The following is a 17,707-nucleotide window of genomic DNA, read 5'->3' as shown; positions in this document are numbered from 1 at the left end:
TATTCCAAGTTCATTTACCAGTCTTGTAAAAGTAGCTTCACATAGTGGTTTTGTGAAGATATCTTCTAGTTATTGATCTGTAGAAACAAAATGCAATTCCACTGTACCTTCTATCATATGTTCCCTTATGAAATGGTACCTAATGTTGATGTGCTTTGTCATTGAGTGTTGAACTGGATTTCCTGTCATAGCAATAACACTTTGATTATCACAGTAAATGGGTATTTTAGAAAATTCTAACCCATAGTCCAGTAACTGATTCTTCATCCACAGAATCTGTGCACAATAGCTTCTTGCAGTAATATATTCTGCTTCTGCAGTTGATGTGGAAATTGATTTTTGTTTCTTGCTAAACCAAGAAACCAATCTGCCTCCAAGAAATTGGCAGCTTCCACTAGTGTTTTTCCTGTCTATTTTGCATCCTGCAAAATCTGCATCTGAGTAACCTATTAGCTTAAAATCTGATTCCGTAAGATACCACAATCCTAGATCAGCTGTACCCTTGAGGTACTTGAAAATTCTTTTCACAACTATTAGATGAGGTTCTCTTGGATCAGCCTGAAATCTTGCACAAAGACATGTAGCATACATGATATATGGTCTGCTTGTAGTTAAATAGAGTAAAGAGCCTATCATACCTATGTAGTTAGTAATATCTACTGATGCTCTAGTATTTTTATCTAACTTGGTGGCAGTGGCCATGGGAGTTGATGAAGTAGAACTGTCTTGCATTCCAAATTTCTTGAGTAAATTTCTGGTGTACTTGGATTGATTTATGAAAGTACCTTCTTCAGTTTGGTTGACTTGAAGTCCCAGAAAATAGCTAAGTTATCCCATCATACTCATTTGATATCATGATTGCATTAGCTTTAAAAACTTTTCACATAATTTGGCATTTGTAGAACCAAAAATGATATCATCAACATAACTTTGGACTAAAAGTAAGTCTTTGCCATGGTTGTTATAGAACAGAGTTTTATCAATTGTTCCTCTGGTAAATCCACTTTCCAGAAGAAATTATGTCAGAGTTTCATACCATGCTCTTGGAGCTTGCTCTAGGCCATAGAGTGCTTTATCAAGTCTGTAGACATGATTAGGAAATTTTGGATCTACAAATCTTGGAGGTTGTTAACATATACCTCTTCCTCTAATTCTCCATTAAGAAATGCACTCTTTACATTCATTTGAAAGACTTTAAACTTCTTGTGAGAAGCATAAGCCAAAAAGATTCTTATGGCTTCCAATCTAGCAACTGGAGCATATATTTCATCATAGTCAATACCCTCCTGTTGAGAGTAACCTTTAGCAACCAGCCTTGCTTTGTTTCTTGTAATTATGTCATCACTGTCAGTTTTGTTTCTGAACACCCATTTTGTACCAACAATGGACTTGTTCTTTGGTCTTGGCACTAGGGTCCAGACTTTATTTCTTTCAAATTCATTTAACTCTTCCTGCATTGCTTGCACCCAATCAACATCTTAAAAAGCTTCTTCCATTTTCTTTGGTTTAGTCTGAGATAGAAAGGAATGATAGAGACATTCATTTGATGTTGCTGTTCTAGTTCTGACACCTGCTTCAGGATCTCCAATTATTAAGTCAGGTGTGTGTGATTTAGCCCACTTCCTTGCAGATAGAAGTTGATCTCTAGAACTGGATCCTCCCCCATGATCCATGCTGTCTCCGTCAGCATTTTCTGATGCTCCCCCTGAAGTTATGCTCTCTGAGATTTCAGAATTTGAGTTGGATCCTTCAGGAATTAAAGAATTTGAGTTTCCAGAATTGTCAGAATTTAGCTCATCAGAACTTGATGAATCAGAACTTGAAGAGCCAGTGACTGGTTCTGATACTTCTTGAGAGTCTTGAGATGTGGTATGATCATCAGCTTGCTCCCCCTGAACAGGTGCTTTTTCCTTTGGAGCAGTTACCACAGTTTCAATGACATCAGAGTTTAACCCATCAGAACTTATAGGATCAGAATTTAGGTCATCAGAATTTACAGAATCAGAATTTACATCTTCATTTTCAAATCTCAGCTGATCATGATCATTGAAATTTTCAAGTCCGGTAATCTTCTTATCATTAAAAGATACATTGATAGATTCCATGACAACCCTTGTTCTTAAATTGTAGACTCTAAAGGCTTTTGTGGAAAGTGGATATCCAACAAAAATTCCTTCATCAGCTTTTAGATCAAATTTTGACAGTTGTTCAGGATGAGTCTTAAGAACAAAACACTTGCATCCAAATTCATGATAGTAATTCAGATTTGGCTTATTTTTCTTCACCATCTCATATGGTATTTTTCCATGCTTGTTTATGAGTGTAGCATTCTGTGTAAAATAAGCAGTCTGCACAGCTTCAGCCCAAAAATAGGTTGGTAGCTTTGCTTCATCAAGCATAGTTTGTGTAGCTTCAATAAGAGTCATGTTCTTTCTTTCTACAACTCCATTCTGCTGTGGAGTTCCAGGTGCATAAAATTCCTGCTTTATTCCTTGCTCTTTGCAGAAGTCTTCCATTATTGAATTCTTAAACTCAGTGCCATTATCACTTCTTATTATTTTAATAGAATCTTTGACTAACTTATCCAGCTGTCTGACATGATCAGTTAGAGTAGATGCAGTTTCATTCTTCTTGTGCAAGAAATGCACCCAAGTGTATCTTGTGAACTCATCCACTATAACCATAACATATTTCTTCTTTGCAATAGACATGACATTGACTAGACCAAATAGATCAACATGCAGTAAGTGATAAGGATCAAGAATTGAGGATTCAGTTTTGCTCTTAAATGAAGATTTTCTTTGTTTTGCCTTTTGACATGAGTCACAAAGACCATCAGGAGCAAATATTGATTTTGGCAGTCCTCTCACAAGATCTTTCTTTACTAGCTCATTTATGTTGTTGAAATTTAAATGAGAGAGTCTCTTGTGCCAATTCCAGCTTTCTTCAATTGATGCTCTGCTTAACAGACAGATTGCAGAACCATCAAAATTTGTTGAAAGTCTGGCTTCATATATGTTACCATATCTGTAACCTTTCAGAACCACTTTGCCAGTAGAATTACTTACAACTTCACAGTGTTCTTCAAAGAAATCCACATGATAACCTCTGTCACAGATTTGACTCACACTTAGCAGATTGTATTTAAGTCCTGAGACAAGAGCTACTGTTTCGATTTTGACATTTCCAAGATTGATATTTCCATATCCCAGAGTCTTTCCCATGTTGCCATCTTCATAAGAAACTCCCGGGCCAGCTTTCTCCACAAAGTCTGATAGCAGGGCTTTATTTCCAGTCATATGTCCTGAACATCCACTATCCAGAACCATGATGTTTTTCCTGTTGCCCTGTAATCACAAAGACCACTATTGATTAGTTTTAAGGACCCAGACTTGCTTGGATCCTTTGGCCTTGTTAAGTTTGTTAGCATTTACAGCGGATTTAGTTTCAGAATTTATGCTGACATGCTTTTTATCAGACTTTATATCAGCCTTTGCATCAGAATTTACACTAGAAGAAATTACACTAACTTTCTTTAAAGAAGGTTTTATTTCATAATAATCATAGTACAAACTATGATATTCCTTACAAGTATAAATAGAATGCCATAAACTACCACAATAAAAACAAGGATTTTGTGGTTTAAACCTAACAGACTGACTCTTAACTCCTGATCTAGGAGGTAGAGAGTTTATATCTTTATTTTTCCTGCAAAAAGAAGCAAGATGGTTAGAGTTTCCATAATTATAGCATTTCTTTCTAGGAGCATTGGGAACAGGCATATAATTATTACTTTTATTCACACCTTCCTTTCCATTCCTATTTTTCCTAGCTTTCTTTACCTTGTTCACATTTTTAATCTCTTTCAGCTAATACTTAAGCTGCTTCTTTGTCATTAAGCCAATGTTCACCAAAGCTGATTTATCCTGTTTTAATTTGTCAGAAGTTGACTTTTCTTTGACTTCTGTTTTAGAGTCTTTCATCTCTTCAGAATCAGACACAACAGTTTTTGCAACAAATTTAATGGGATTTACCTTTGGCTTTACATTCTGTTTGATAGCAATTGGCTTAGTTGGCAAAGTCCCTTTCTCACTTTAACCATCTTTATAACCTAACCCCTCCTTCCAGTTTCCACTACTTAGAATATTCTGAGTTGTTTTGCCTGAGTTAGTCCAAGTCCTGATGATTTCTCTTTCTTTCTCTAATTCAGTTTTTAGAGAATCATTAGGTTTAAGCAATTCATTCTTAACATACACAGAATTATCTCTCTCTTTCTGAATAGTGTTCATCTTGACTAACATTTCTTCAAGATAGCTATTTCTGTTTTTGTACTTTAGATTTTCATATTTTAATCTTTCATTCTCTAAAGTCTGATCTCTATAGCTAATATAAATGTTTTTCAGAAATAATCTCAACTCAGTAATATCTTCTGTATCAAAAGCAAGAGTTGATAGAGGTACCTCTAGTTTAGCAGCATCAGAACTGCTATCAGCATTTGCCATTAAGGCATAGTTCACCTCTTCTTCAGATTCTGAAGTGTCTGCCCAGTTTTTCTTCTTTGTGATAAGTGCCTAGCCTTTATCACTTTTTCCTTTCTTGTAATCAGGAGAGATATGGCCTCTTTCACCACAATTGTAGCATTTGACATTTGAGTTGTCTCCTCTGTCAGACTTTCCTTCTTTGCCTTCAGTCTTTTTGAACCCTTTCTTGTCAAAACTTCCACCTTTCCTGAAAAACTTCTTACCCTTTCTGAATTTCTTGTAGGCTATCTTTGTGATACCCTTCACCATAAGAGCACACAGTTGCATCATCTCTGCATCAACATCCACTTCAGATAAATTTTCAGGTTCTGAATTATAATCATCAGAATCTGATGACTCTGAATCAGACTGTATGATGAGAGCCTTTCCTTTTGCCTTCCTAGAGACAATTGGCTTTTCTTCAGCCTTTAAAGCTATTGTCTCATACTTCCCTCCATGCCTCTTCTTTCTTTGCTCCATCTCAAGTTCATGAGTCTTGAGCATCCCATAGATTTCATCAAGAGACATATAAGCAAGTTCATAGTTGTCTCTTATTGTAGTAGCTTTCAAATCCCGCTTTTCAGGAAGAGCTAGTAGGAATTCCAGATTTGAATCTTCTGAGTCATATTCCTAATCCACTAGTGACAGATCATCCAACAGCTTTATGAATCTGTCATATGTATCATTTAGTGACTCATCATATTTTGAGTCAAAGTGCTCATACTCCTGTGTGAGTATTGTCTTCCTGTTCTTTTTGATAGCATTGGTTTCTTGACATCTCACTTCCAATGCATCCCAGATATCTTTTGCAGTCTTGCATCCAATCACCCTGTTTGACATGACATTGTCAAGTGCACTATGAAGCAAGTGTCTTACTTTTGCATCCTTGCCTAGTGAAGAGATGTCTTCAGTGGTGAATTCTCTCTTTTCTTTGAGAATCATCATATGTGGCTCATTCCCAACTACAACAGAAAGCTTTGTGGGCTTGTGTGGACCATCATAAATTATGTCTAAATATTTTGAATCTGTAGCTTCCAGAAACATGGTCATCTTCACACTCCATACAGGGTACTTAGACACCCTGAGTATAGGAACCCTGATGGTTTCATATCTACTGATGTTTTGAATGGGTTAAACCTTTCCAGGTTCTTGAGGGTCTGGTATTTTTTGCTTGATCAGACATGATTGATTGTTTGTTTGGATCTTAACTGTTTGTAAGCTTAACAGATTGGCTCTGATACCACTTGTTAGGCCTCAATGATACTATAGAAGGGGGTTGAATATAGTATCTACAATCAATTCGATTATGAACACAAGTATGTAACAGAAAACACGTTTATTTAATATATCAAACTCTGTTACAATAGGTTTAATCTACTCTCTCAGTGATGTATGATATCACTAAGAGATGCTAGGGTTACAATGAATAATATTTGCGTGAATGATAACTGTTACATATATTTGATAATGTCATGGCTAATATGTCTTATGTTTAGCTTTCAGATCTTGTGTGAACAGGATAGATCAGTACTTAACTGTTGATCAGTACTTATACTGGAAGTCAGGACTTAAGGATATCAGTACTTATATTATCAGGAGATAATCATCAGGAGATAGATATCAGAACTTAAGTGCTGAAGGACGATCAGATAAGGACAGTAGCTGATTAAAGGAAAGAAGATAGAGATAAAACATAAGAAGAGATATGCATGAAGAAGGAATTCCGTGAAGAATGGAATACTTGGAATAGAAGATATCTGATTGATATATTTTAGGAAGCAGAATTATATTCCATATCAATTAGCGATTATTTTGTAACTGTGTAGTATATAAACACAGGCATAGGGTTTACACTATAAGTGTTATCATTATCGAAGTTATTATTCTATATAACCCTAGCAGCTCTCGTGATATTTGTTCATCACTGAGAGGTAACAGTTCAATATTGTAACAGAGTTTATTGTTTCAATAAAGTTTGTTTTCTGTTACTCAAGTTCTTTAAGTTCGATTTGAGTGTACTATACACTGTATTCACCCCCTCTACAGTGTGTGTGTGACCTAACAATTGGTATCAGAGCCTATCTGTTAACTTACATACAGTTAAAGATCCAAACACAATCATGTCGGACACAGAAACTCCAACTAAGCCTACCACAACTGAGGAACCACCAAAGACACAAATTCAGAGTCGGTATGAGACCATCAGAGTCCCCATACTGAGACCATCTGAATATCCCATATGGAAGGTAAGGATGACCATGTTCCTGGAAGCAACAGATCCAGAATACCTGGATAGAATCAAGGAAGGTCCTCACAAACCAACCAAACTCGCTGTTGCAGTTGCAGGTGAAGCAGCAACGACCGTACCAAAGGAGAAGAGTGATTATACTGCTGAGGACATAGCATCAATTGCTAAGGATGCTAAGGTACGACACTTACTGCATAGTGCCATTGACAATGTAATGTCAAACAGGGTAATCAACTGCAAGACTGCTAAGGAGATATGGGATGCTCTGGAAACAAGATGTCAGGGAACTGACACAATTAAGAAGAACAGGAAGACAATACTCACTCAAGAGTATGAACACTTTGACTCAAAGACTAATGAGTCATTGAATGATTTATATGATAGATTTGTCAAACTTTTGAATGATTTGTCATTGGTTGATAAAGAGTATGATCTTGAAGACTCAAACCTTAAGTTCCTGTTAGCTCTTCCTGAATGCTGGGATTTGAAGGCAACGACAATAAGAGATAACTACAATCTTGATGAAACAACTCTTGACGAAATCTATGGAATGCTCAAGACACACGAGCTGGAGATGGAACAAAGAAGCAAGAGGAAAGGAGGAAAGTCAAGGACAGTTGCTCTTAAGGCTGAAGAAGAATTCCCCAAAGCAGCTTCCTCAAAGAAAGACAAGGGTAAAGCTCTTTTCATAAAGTCTGATACTGAGTCATCAAGTTCTGAGAGTGATGATGACTCAGATTCTGAAAGCTTGCCTGAGATTGATGTTGATGAGGAGATGATGAAACTGTGTGCTCTTATGGTGAAAGGAATCACAAAGATTGCATATAGGAAGTTCAGGAAGGGAAAGAAGTTTCCCAGGAAAAGCATAAGTTCTGATAAGAAGAATTTCAGAAGATCTGAAGGAAGAGGAGGAAAATCTGACAGAGGAGATTACACCAATATTAAATGCTATAACTGTGGTGAGAAAGGCCACATATCTCCTGACTGCAAGAAGGTAAAGGGTGACAAAGGCAAGGCTCTTGTCATAAAGCAGAAAAGCTGGACAGACACCTCAGACTCTGAAAGTGAGGAGAACTATGCATTAATGGCAAATACTGATAAAGAAAGTGCTGAGAGCAGTTCTGAAGCTGCTGAAACAAAGGTACCTCAGACTACTTATGTTTTTCATACTGATGATATTAATGAGTTGAGAAGATATCTTAAAACCATGTTTGTTAGCTATAGAGATCAAACTTTAACATGTGAAAGATTAACTTCTGAAAATCTTGCATATAAGAAAAGAAATGATTTCTTAGAAAAAGAGTTAGTCATATTCCATCAAACTCAGAAGGATAGAGATGATGCTTTTTATGTTAGGGATGAAGTGCTAAAAATGAATGAATCTCTAAAAACTGAGTTAGAAAAGGAAAGAGAAATAATCAGGACTTGGACTAACTCTGGCAGAACAACTCAAAATTTGCTAAGTAGTGAAAATTGGAAAGAGGGCTTAGGTTATGGAGAAAATAAGAATGATAAAGGAACTGAAGAAATTATGCTTGTTGTTAAGCAAAAGCCAAAGTTAAAACCTGTTAAGTTTGTAACTGTAAAGTCTGATAATGAGAAATCAGAAGTTAAAGAGGAATTAACTTCTGACAAACTAAAACATGAAAAGACAGCTGAAGTAAACATAGGCTTAATGACAAAGAAGCAGCTTAAGCATAAGCTGAAAGATGTCAAGAATGCAAACAAGGTAAAATCACCTAGGAAAAATAGGAATGGAAAGGAAGGTGTGAATAAAAGCAATGATTATAAACCTGTTCTTGATGCACCTAGGAAAACATGTCATAACTGTGGAAGTTCTAACCATCTGGCTTCTTTTTGCAGGAAAAATAAGAATATTAACTCCTTACCTTCGAAATCAGGAGTTAAGAGTCAGTCAGTTAGATACAAACCACAAAATCCTTGTTTTCATTGTGGTAGTTTATGGCATTCCATTTATACTTGTAAGGAATATCATAGTCTGTACTATGATTATTATCAAATAAAACCTTCTTTGAAGAAAGTTTCCATTGTTCCTTCTAGTATAAATTCTGATTCAAAGTCTGATAATGTAAATTCTGATAAGAAAAATGTTAACATAAACTCTGATGCTAAATCCGCTGCAAATGTTAACAAACTTAATAAGACCAAAGGATCCAAGCAAGTCTGGGTCCTTAAAACTAATAATTAGTGGTCCTTATGATTGCAGGGCAATAGGAAAAATATTCTAGTTCTGGACAGTGGATGTTCAGGTCATATGACTGGAAATAAGGCCCTGCTATCAAACTTTGTGGAGAAAGCTGGCCCAAGTGTTTCTTATGGAGATGGCAACATTGGAAAAACATTGGGATATGGCAATATCAATCTTGGGAATGTCATCATTAAAGAAGTAGCTCTGGTCTCAGGACTTAAACACAACCTTCTGAGTATAAGTCAAATCTGTGATAGAGGTTATCATGTTGATTTCTTTGAAGAACACTGTGAAATTGTGAGTAAATCTAAAGGCAAAGTTGTTCTGAAAGGATATAGACGTGGTAACATTTATGAAGCTAAGCTTTCAACAAGTGCTGATGGCTCTGCAATCTGTCTGTTAAGTAGAGCATCAATTGAAGAAAGCTGGAATTGGCATAAGAAACTCTCTCATTTAAATTTTAACAATATAAATGAACTGGTCAAGAAAGATCTTGTGAGAGGATTGCCAAACACAGTATTTGCTCCTGATGGTCTTTGTGATTCATGTCAGAAAGCCAAACAAAGAAAATCTTCATTCAAGAGCAAGACTGAATCATCAATTCTTGAGCCTTATCATCTTATACATGTTGATCTATTTGGTCCAGTAAATGTCATGTCTATTGCAAAGAAGAAGTATGCGTTGGTCATAGTGGATGAGTTCACCAGATACACATGGGTATATTTCTTGCACACAAAAAGTGAAACTGCATCTATCTTGATTGATCATGTCAAACAGCTGGATAAAATGGTCAAAGATTCTGTGAAAATTTGAAGGAGTGATAATGGCACTGAGTTCAAGAATTTGATAATGGAAGAGTTCTGCAAAAGCCATGGAATAAAGCAGGAATTTTCTGCTCCTGGAACTCCACAGCAAAATGGAGTTGTTGAAATGAAGAATAGAACTCTCATTGAAGCTGCACGTACAATGCTTGAAGAAGCAAAGCTTCCAACCTATTTCTGGGCTGAAGCTGTGCAGACTGCTTGTTTTACTCAAAATGCAACACTCATTAACAAGCATGGAAAAACACCATATGAGATGGTGAAGAAAAAGAAGCCAAATCTGAAATATTTTCATGTATTTGGATGCAAGTGTTTTGTTCTCAAGACTCATCCTGAACAGCTATCAAAGTTTGATCTAAAAGCTGATGAAGGAATCTTTGTTGGATATCCACTTTCCACAAAAGCCTTCAGAGTCTATAATTTGAGAACAAAAGTGGTCATGGAATCTATCAATGTCTCTTTTGATGACAAGAAGATCACTGGTCTTAAAGATTTCGTTGAACATGATCAGCTGAGATTTGAAAATGAAGACTCATATTCTGATACTGAAAAACCTGACAGTCTAAGTCCTGATACTACAAACTCTGACGGATTAAACTCTGATGTTATTGAAACTGTGGTGACTACGTTAAAGGAAGATGCACCTATGCAGGGGGAGCATACTCAAGATTTTACCACATCTCAAGAAACATCAGAACATGCATCTGGCTCTTCAAGTTCTGATTTGTCAAGTTCTGATAAGCCAAGTTCTGATAGTGCTGAAAATCTAAATACTGAAGAATCCAACTCAGAGAGCATAGTTTCAGGGGGAGCATCAGAAAATGAAAATGAAGATAGCATGGATCATTGGGGAGCATCCAGTTCTAGAGAAAACATTCCATCTGCAAGGAAGTGGACAAAATCACATACACCTGATTTGATAATTGGAAATCCTGATGCAGGTGTCAGAACTAGAACAGGTACTTCAAATGAGTGTCTCTCTCAGACTGAGCCAAAGAAAGTAGAAGAAGCTCTTCAAGATGCTGATTGGGTGCAAGCAATGCAGGAAGAGTTGAATGAATTTGAAAGAAACAAAGTCTGGACCCTAGCGCCAAGACCAAAGAATAGATCTGTTGTTGGTACAAAGTGGGTATTCAGAAATAAAACTGATAGTGATGGCATAATTACAAGAAATAAGGCAAGGCTGGTTGCAAAAGGATATTCTCAACAGGAGGGAATTGATTATGATGAAACATTTGCACCAGTTGCTAGGTTAGAAGCCATAAGGATATTTTTGGCTTATGCTGCTCACAAAAAGTTTACTGTCTTTCAAATGGATGTGAAAAGTGCTTTTCTCAATGGAGAATTGGAGGAAGAGGTATATGTTGAACAACCTCCAGGTTTTGTAGATACCAAACATTCAGATTATGTCTACAGGCTTGATAAAGCACTTTATAGACTTAAGCAAGCTCCTAGAGCATGGTATGAGACTTTAGCTCAGTTTCTTCTGGAAAGTGGATTCAACAGAGGGACAATAGACAAAACACTGTTCTACCTCAACCATGGAAAGGACTTACTTCTGGTCCAGATTTATGTTGATGATATCATTTTTGGATCTACAAATGACAAACTTTGCAAGAAGTTTGCCAAACTAATGCAGTCAAGATATCAGATGAGTATGATGGGGGAACTTAGCTATTTTCTGGGCCTTCAAGTCAAGCAGAATGAGGAAGGCACTTTTATTTGTCAAACCAAGTACACCAGAAACTTGCTAAAGAAATTTGGAATGCAAGATTGTTCAAGTGCATCCACTCCAATGGCCACTGCAACAAAACTGGATAAGGATACCGGTAAATCAGTAGATATTACTGACTACAGAGGTATGATTGGCTCTCTACTCTATCTAACTGCTAGTAGACCTGATATCATGTATGCTACCTGTCTTTGTGCAAGATTTCAAGCAGATCCAAGAGAACCTCACTTAACAGCTGTAAAAAGAATCTTTAAGTATCTTAAAGGAACAGCTGCTCTGGGATTATGGTATCCTAGAGAATCAGATTTTAAACTAATAGGTTACTCAGATGCAGATTTTGCAGGTTGCAAAATTGACAGGAAAAGCACAAGTGGAAGCTGCCAATTTCTTGGAGGCAGATTGGTTTCTTGGTACAGCAAGAAACAAAAGTCAATTTCCACATCAACTGCAGAAGCAGAGTATATTGCTGCAGGAAGCTGTTGTGCACAGATTCTTTGGATGAAGAATCAGTTACTGGATTATGGGTTAACATATTTCAAAATCCCTATTTACTGTGATAATCAAAGTGCTATTGCTATGACAGGTAATCCAGTTCAACACTCAATGACAAAGCACATCAGCATCAGGTACCACTTCATCAGGGAACATGTGGATGAAGGTACAGTAGAATTGCATTTTGTTCCCACAGATCAACAGTTGGCAGATATCTTCACAAAACCATTATGTGAAGCTACTTTTACAAGATTGGTAAATGAACTTGGAATGGTTTCAGGTTCTTTCTATAAATCTGCTTAGACTTGTTCTGTGTTATCAGACTTTATGCTCAGTATTTACAGAATTAATATCATTGTGTATTCTGTGCTTAATTGATAAATGTCTTTAAGTACTGACTGTTGTCTGATATATGTTTCTAAACTCTGATAAGTGATATGTTTGTTCTAGTACCTATTCAATCCTATGAGGATAACTGTGCTAGATACTGACCTAGTAATCTTCAATAAACAAATGACTCCATGGAAGAAGTAATTATTTCAATGGAAATCTTATGACACTAGCAAATTCTGATAACTGAGCTTAGTTAAGTTCACTTTGTATATCTTATTACTAAGTCACAAATTAGAATAATGCTACTCATCTGTTAAGTTCTGATACTAGTTAAACTGCTGAATGTACTAAGTGCTGATAAACCTCCCTTATCAAAAGAAAAAGCAAAAAGATTAAAGAATAAAATCAGGTACTCCTTTGAGATCTAGAGTAAAAATGTGAAAGGGACGACCCAAGTGCATTGCTGGTATTAAGTAAATATGCATTAGAAAAGCAAAATATTTTCTTGGTGACTTTTCACACTCTATGATTACTGGAGAAATACTCTGATAATAGCATAAATTCTAATAAACAGTCGTGACTCACTTACACTGAGAAGCCACTGTAAAATAGAATTTCAAAAGATGCATAAAATGAGCACAAAACAGTTGAGGTGGACTCAAGCATGAACTCATTCATCAGTAGGTTTCAGGACAATGACAGATCTTTAGCAAAATTTTAGTTTTGCCTTATTTCTAAGATATACTGAAGTAAATCAGACTATACTCTTTGTCTGTTTTTAGCTTAATGCACACACTAATCACTCCATCTGAATAATGAAAATTTCTGTGGTGGTCTATGTTATTTTAGATAAACAGTCATTGTCTCATTTTTGCACAAATTCTGAGGACAATTTCTAGTTACACGTTCTGATGGTTAAGTTCTGACGTTCATAACTAAGAACTTGTATGAGGATTTACTAAGATGAGCATTACTTTTTCGAGTTAAGAAATTATGTTCTGATGACTGTTAAGTTCTGGTATAGGTCTAAGTTCTGATTTCTCAGTCTAATCCTTTACTTGGCTTATCTTTGAATGAAATTTAATAACAGTCTCAGTTTGTACTCGCATATGTTGAAGCGGAAGATTAATAATCACTATGATTAGGATTAATGGTTTTGTACTTGAACAGTCCACTGTTTCTTGTGACTTGTGCGGTCTAGACCATGATTCCTCTTTCCAATGACTGTTATTCTTTTTCAAAGTCTAGGGAGCCGAGGTAGAATTAATTCTACCTGTCAGCATTAAATATCTTTGCGTCTCTTGGCATTCTTTTGCCTATTTAAACAACCACTTCACATCAGTCTTTCCATCACATTCTTCTCACACACTTATCCTCCTTCTTCTGTCAAAAACACAATGGTTCGATACAACATGTTTTTGAACACACAAACCTTCACCATGGAGCTCAGTTGTGCCGAGTGGCAGTAGGAGTGGCATATAACAGTCATTCCTGAGGAGATCTGGGACTCTGTCCCACAGGAGGTGCTGGCTCACCTTCTATTCTTCGAGATGGATTATCATCGCCATCTGGAGCGCCTGGAGGAGGAAAGGCGGGAAGCTATCCATCAGCAAGAGCGAATCATACGACTCGCCATCTTGTTCATCGAAGATAGGAAGAGGAAGATGACTTAATCTCATCTTCTTCCTGTTCTTCTTCATCCTCAGCTTTGTCAGGCTTCTTAGCTAGGACTAAAGCTGTTGACGTTAGGATTAGAAGCTTAGGGAAAATCTTGTATTGATGTACTTTCTATTTCATATATGTATTGACTTGATATATTAATGAAAACTGTTTTTACTTCAAGATTTTGTCTCTGAGTTATTTTATCTTGTGTTGTTAAATCCTGCTTGATATTCTGATGACCATTTAAATTTTGTCTTTATTTAAGTTCTGATTCTTTGTCAGCACTTATTCATCGAAATTATCTCGGTCATTTTTAACATGATTCATTTTCAGAATATTAATGTTGCAGTGAAAAATAATTCAATCAGTGCTAACGGTTTAAATTTTGAATTAAAACTGTGTCTCTTGATAAATGGAACGGTTTTTTCCTTGAAACAAGGCAACTGGGTAAGGAATCATTCCTGTTTTCTCGAGCCCAGTAACTATCCGTTATTACTGCATGTCTGACAGGTGTCCAACGGTAACATTTTTTTTCAGAGTATAAGAACAACAGAGAGAAGATTTCTTTAATCTTTTATTTTCTTTATACTTTATCTCTCTTCTTACTTTTACTCTCTTTCTCATTCTTTCTCACGTTGGTTTTTCATACAGACATTATCTCAAACACCTAACAGGCATACTTGAATCTCAATATTTTTTCACATGGCACCAAAGGATTTAATCATTGATGGAGCAAAGTTTGTTCCAAACAACTATTCTGCAATTCTTGATTATGCTGAAGCTCCATCTGAATTGCACTTTATGCAAGATCTTCTTGCACATAGTGAGGTTGGGTACGCCTTAACTCAGCCTGAATTATTTTCAAGTCAACAAGTTCTGCGGTTCTGGAGGACTGGAGTTTTTGATGATGGTGGTAAACGAGGCACTCCCAGTATTATCTTCCAAGTGGGTGATTCATCCTATGTAGTCACTCCTGGTACAGTACGAAGAGCATTACATCTTCCAGAAGATTGTACCTTCTCTATACCAGAGGAATCAGAACTTCGGGGGTTAATGACTGATTTGGGATATGAAAAGAGTCTGACGAAACTTGGACAGTTGAAACGGGCTAATATCAGAAGAGAATGGAGTTTCTTCTTCGATTGCATCACCAAGGCTTTTGGCAACAAGTGTTCAAATTTTGATGTTATTCCCATTATGAGTTAGCACATCGGGTATGCAATTATCAATCAAACTCATTTTGATTTTGCAACTGCTTTAATTGGTTTTATTGGGGATAGGATGACAGAGGATCGAGATGTTGTTTATTTTGCTAGATTCTGTCAACTTATTTACACTTATTGTACTGATGAACCTCAGTTAGTCAGCACCCAAACCCCACCTTTTAAGGTTGCAAAAAGGTACTTTAATGATCTAGTAAATGCTGATACTAAGAAGAAAATGGTTAGATCATTACAGATTCCTAAGTCTGTAAAACAGATCCTGGTAAATGCTGATCCTGATACCTATAGATCTGTTTACTCTGATGTTCAACCACCTCCAACCACCCAAAATCCATCAACCTCAGAACCTACCTCTCATTCTACTCAACCTACCCTCAGAACTTATCTCCAATCCTATCTCTCCACTTCACAGACTGCTCAACCTTCTTCTTCAGCACCTACTGTGAAGCCTACATCCTCTAAGCCAAAGAGAACAAAGACTGTTCCTCACACACCTCAAAAGAGGAGGAGAATTACTTTGAGAGATGAATCAGATTCTGAGGATCAGATTCCTTCTTCAGAACCTGTGGTAAATGAAGCTGAGAAGGCAACTTCTCAGAAGGATTCTGCAATTGGGGGTTCTAGGCTTCTCAAGAGGCTTAGACGTATGACGGTTCCTGAAACTCCCAAGGAATCCAAATCAACAAGGAAGTACAAGAAACAGAGGGCACAAAGGCCAGTTTCAGATGATGAGGAGGAAGCAGCTAAGGAAGGGGATCAGGAATCTCTGATCTCACAAGACAAGGAATTTGCTCCAGTCACTTCTTCTCCATCAACTCCATCTCAGGAACCTGTATCTGACAAGGCTAATTCACCTTCTGTGTCTCTTGTTGATCCAGGCACAAGTGCTGAAATTGATATTCAGAACCTGGTTGTGCCTGAAATACTTTTCTTAGAAGCTCCAACAGCAAATAATCCTTCCACAACACCTGTTACTGATGCTGTTCAAACTCCTGAGTTATCACTAACACCTTCTCTGCATCAAGATGCTGATGATCAGATTTTAGGTGAGCATCAGGATATGGCTGTTGATCAGAACTTAATATCAGATCAGCAATTAGAGGATGCTGAAGCCTCCATTGCTACTCACACTGTTGTCTTATCAGAAGATACTGATTCTCTAAGTTCTGATGCTGCAAATGTTGGAGATACTGGTGAGGCTGCTACAACTGTAGATGCTGATGAAGCAGGTCCTTCAGGACATACTCCTCCACTGACTCTTCCTAAGTCTGAACTGGTAAAGGAGTTTGTTATCAGGGATGCACCAGTACCTTGGAGTGAAACTCATGCAGGTCAGGAGTGGACTAAGGAATGGAACTCAGTTTCATGTGTTCTAAATGCTTTACATCTTGCTGAGCACTTGACTAAAGCTGATGAAATGTTACATTCTGATGATTTTAAAACCCAGCTTAGAGTCACTGCATTGAGTACTAAACATCTACAAGGTCTTCATTCTAACACTCATGCAGAGCTACACAAGATTCAGGAGAACTTTATCAAACAGGAACAAGTTTGGAAAATTGATAAGAAAAAGTTCTTCCAACCTACCATTGACAGGGTTGCTTATATTGAGAAAACTCAAGAGAAGCAACAAGCTCAGATTGATCAAATTCTGACAAATCAAGCTTCTCAGCAATCGCAACTTACTGAAATCCAGACCTCAGTGGAACTACTTATCTCTCTTTTATTACCTGCTGATGCCAAAAAGGGGGAGAAGGTAATTAAGTCCAAATGCAAAACCAACAAGACACTGCAAGGAAAGGATGATGGAAAAGATGACCAAGGAAACTCTGGAATGGGTAGTGGTCATAGTCAAGGTAGAAGGTTTACATCAAGACAAGATAGTCACAGAACAAGTTCTGATACTGGGAAAAGAATAAGTTCTGCTGCTGGTAAAAGGATAAGTTCTGATGAACTTCTAGATCTTGATGAGGAAATGTCAAGACAATTATTTCTTCAAGAAAATCCAGGGATGGACTTGGAAAGTTTAAAGGAAGAAGAAGCCAGACTTAAATCAGAGAAAGTCACATCTAAATCTGAAGCTTCTGGTAAAAAGTTACTTCCAAAACCTAAAGGCATTGTGATCAAAGAAAGGATACATACTGAAGAAACTTTGGCTAGATCACAACCACAGATAGATCCAAGATCCAAGGGTAAAGAAAAGGTTGGTGAACCTATCAAGCCTTATGTACCTCCTGAGGAAGAAGAAATTACTGATGGAAAAGATGATCTTGCTCTGACTTCAAGAAAAGTTCTTAAAACAACCTCTGACATGGCTCAAGTTGTTCAGAGTCAAGAAATTGTAAGTTCTGATATTCAGAAGAAGCAAATAACCTCTGACAGTGCTCAAGTTAACTTGATATCAGAAAATAGATCTAAAACACTCCTACCAGGATTCACTAAAGCAAAACAGACTCAATCTTTGAAG

Source organism: Apium graveolens, chromosome 9, assembly GCF_009905375.1.
Source record: "Apium graveolens cultivar Ventura chromosome 9, ASM990537v1, whole genome shotgun sequence".
Taxonomy (NCBI): Eukaryota; Viridiplantae; Streptophyta; class Magnoliopsida; order Apiales; family Apiaceae; genus Apium; species Apium graveolens.
This window is presented reverse-complemented; position numbering follows the sequence as displayed.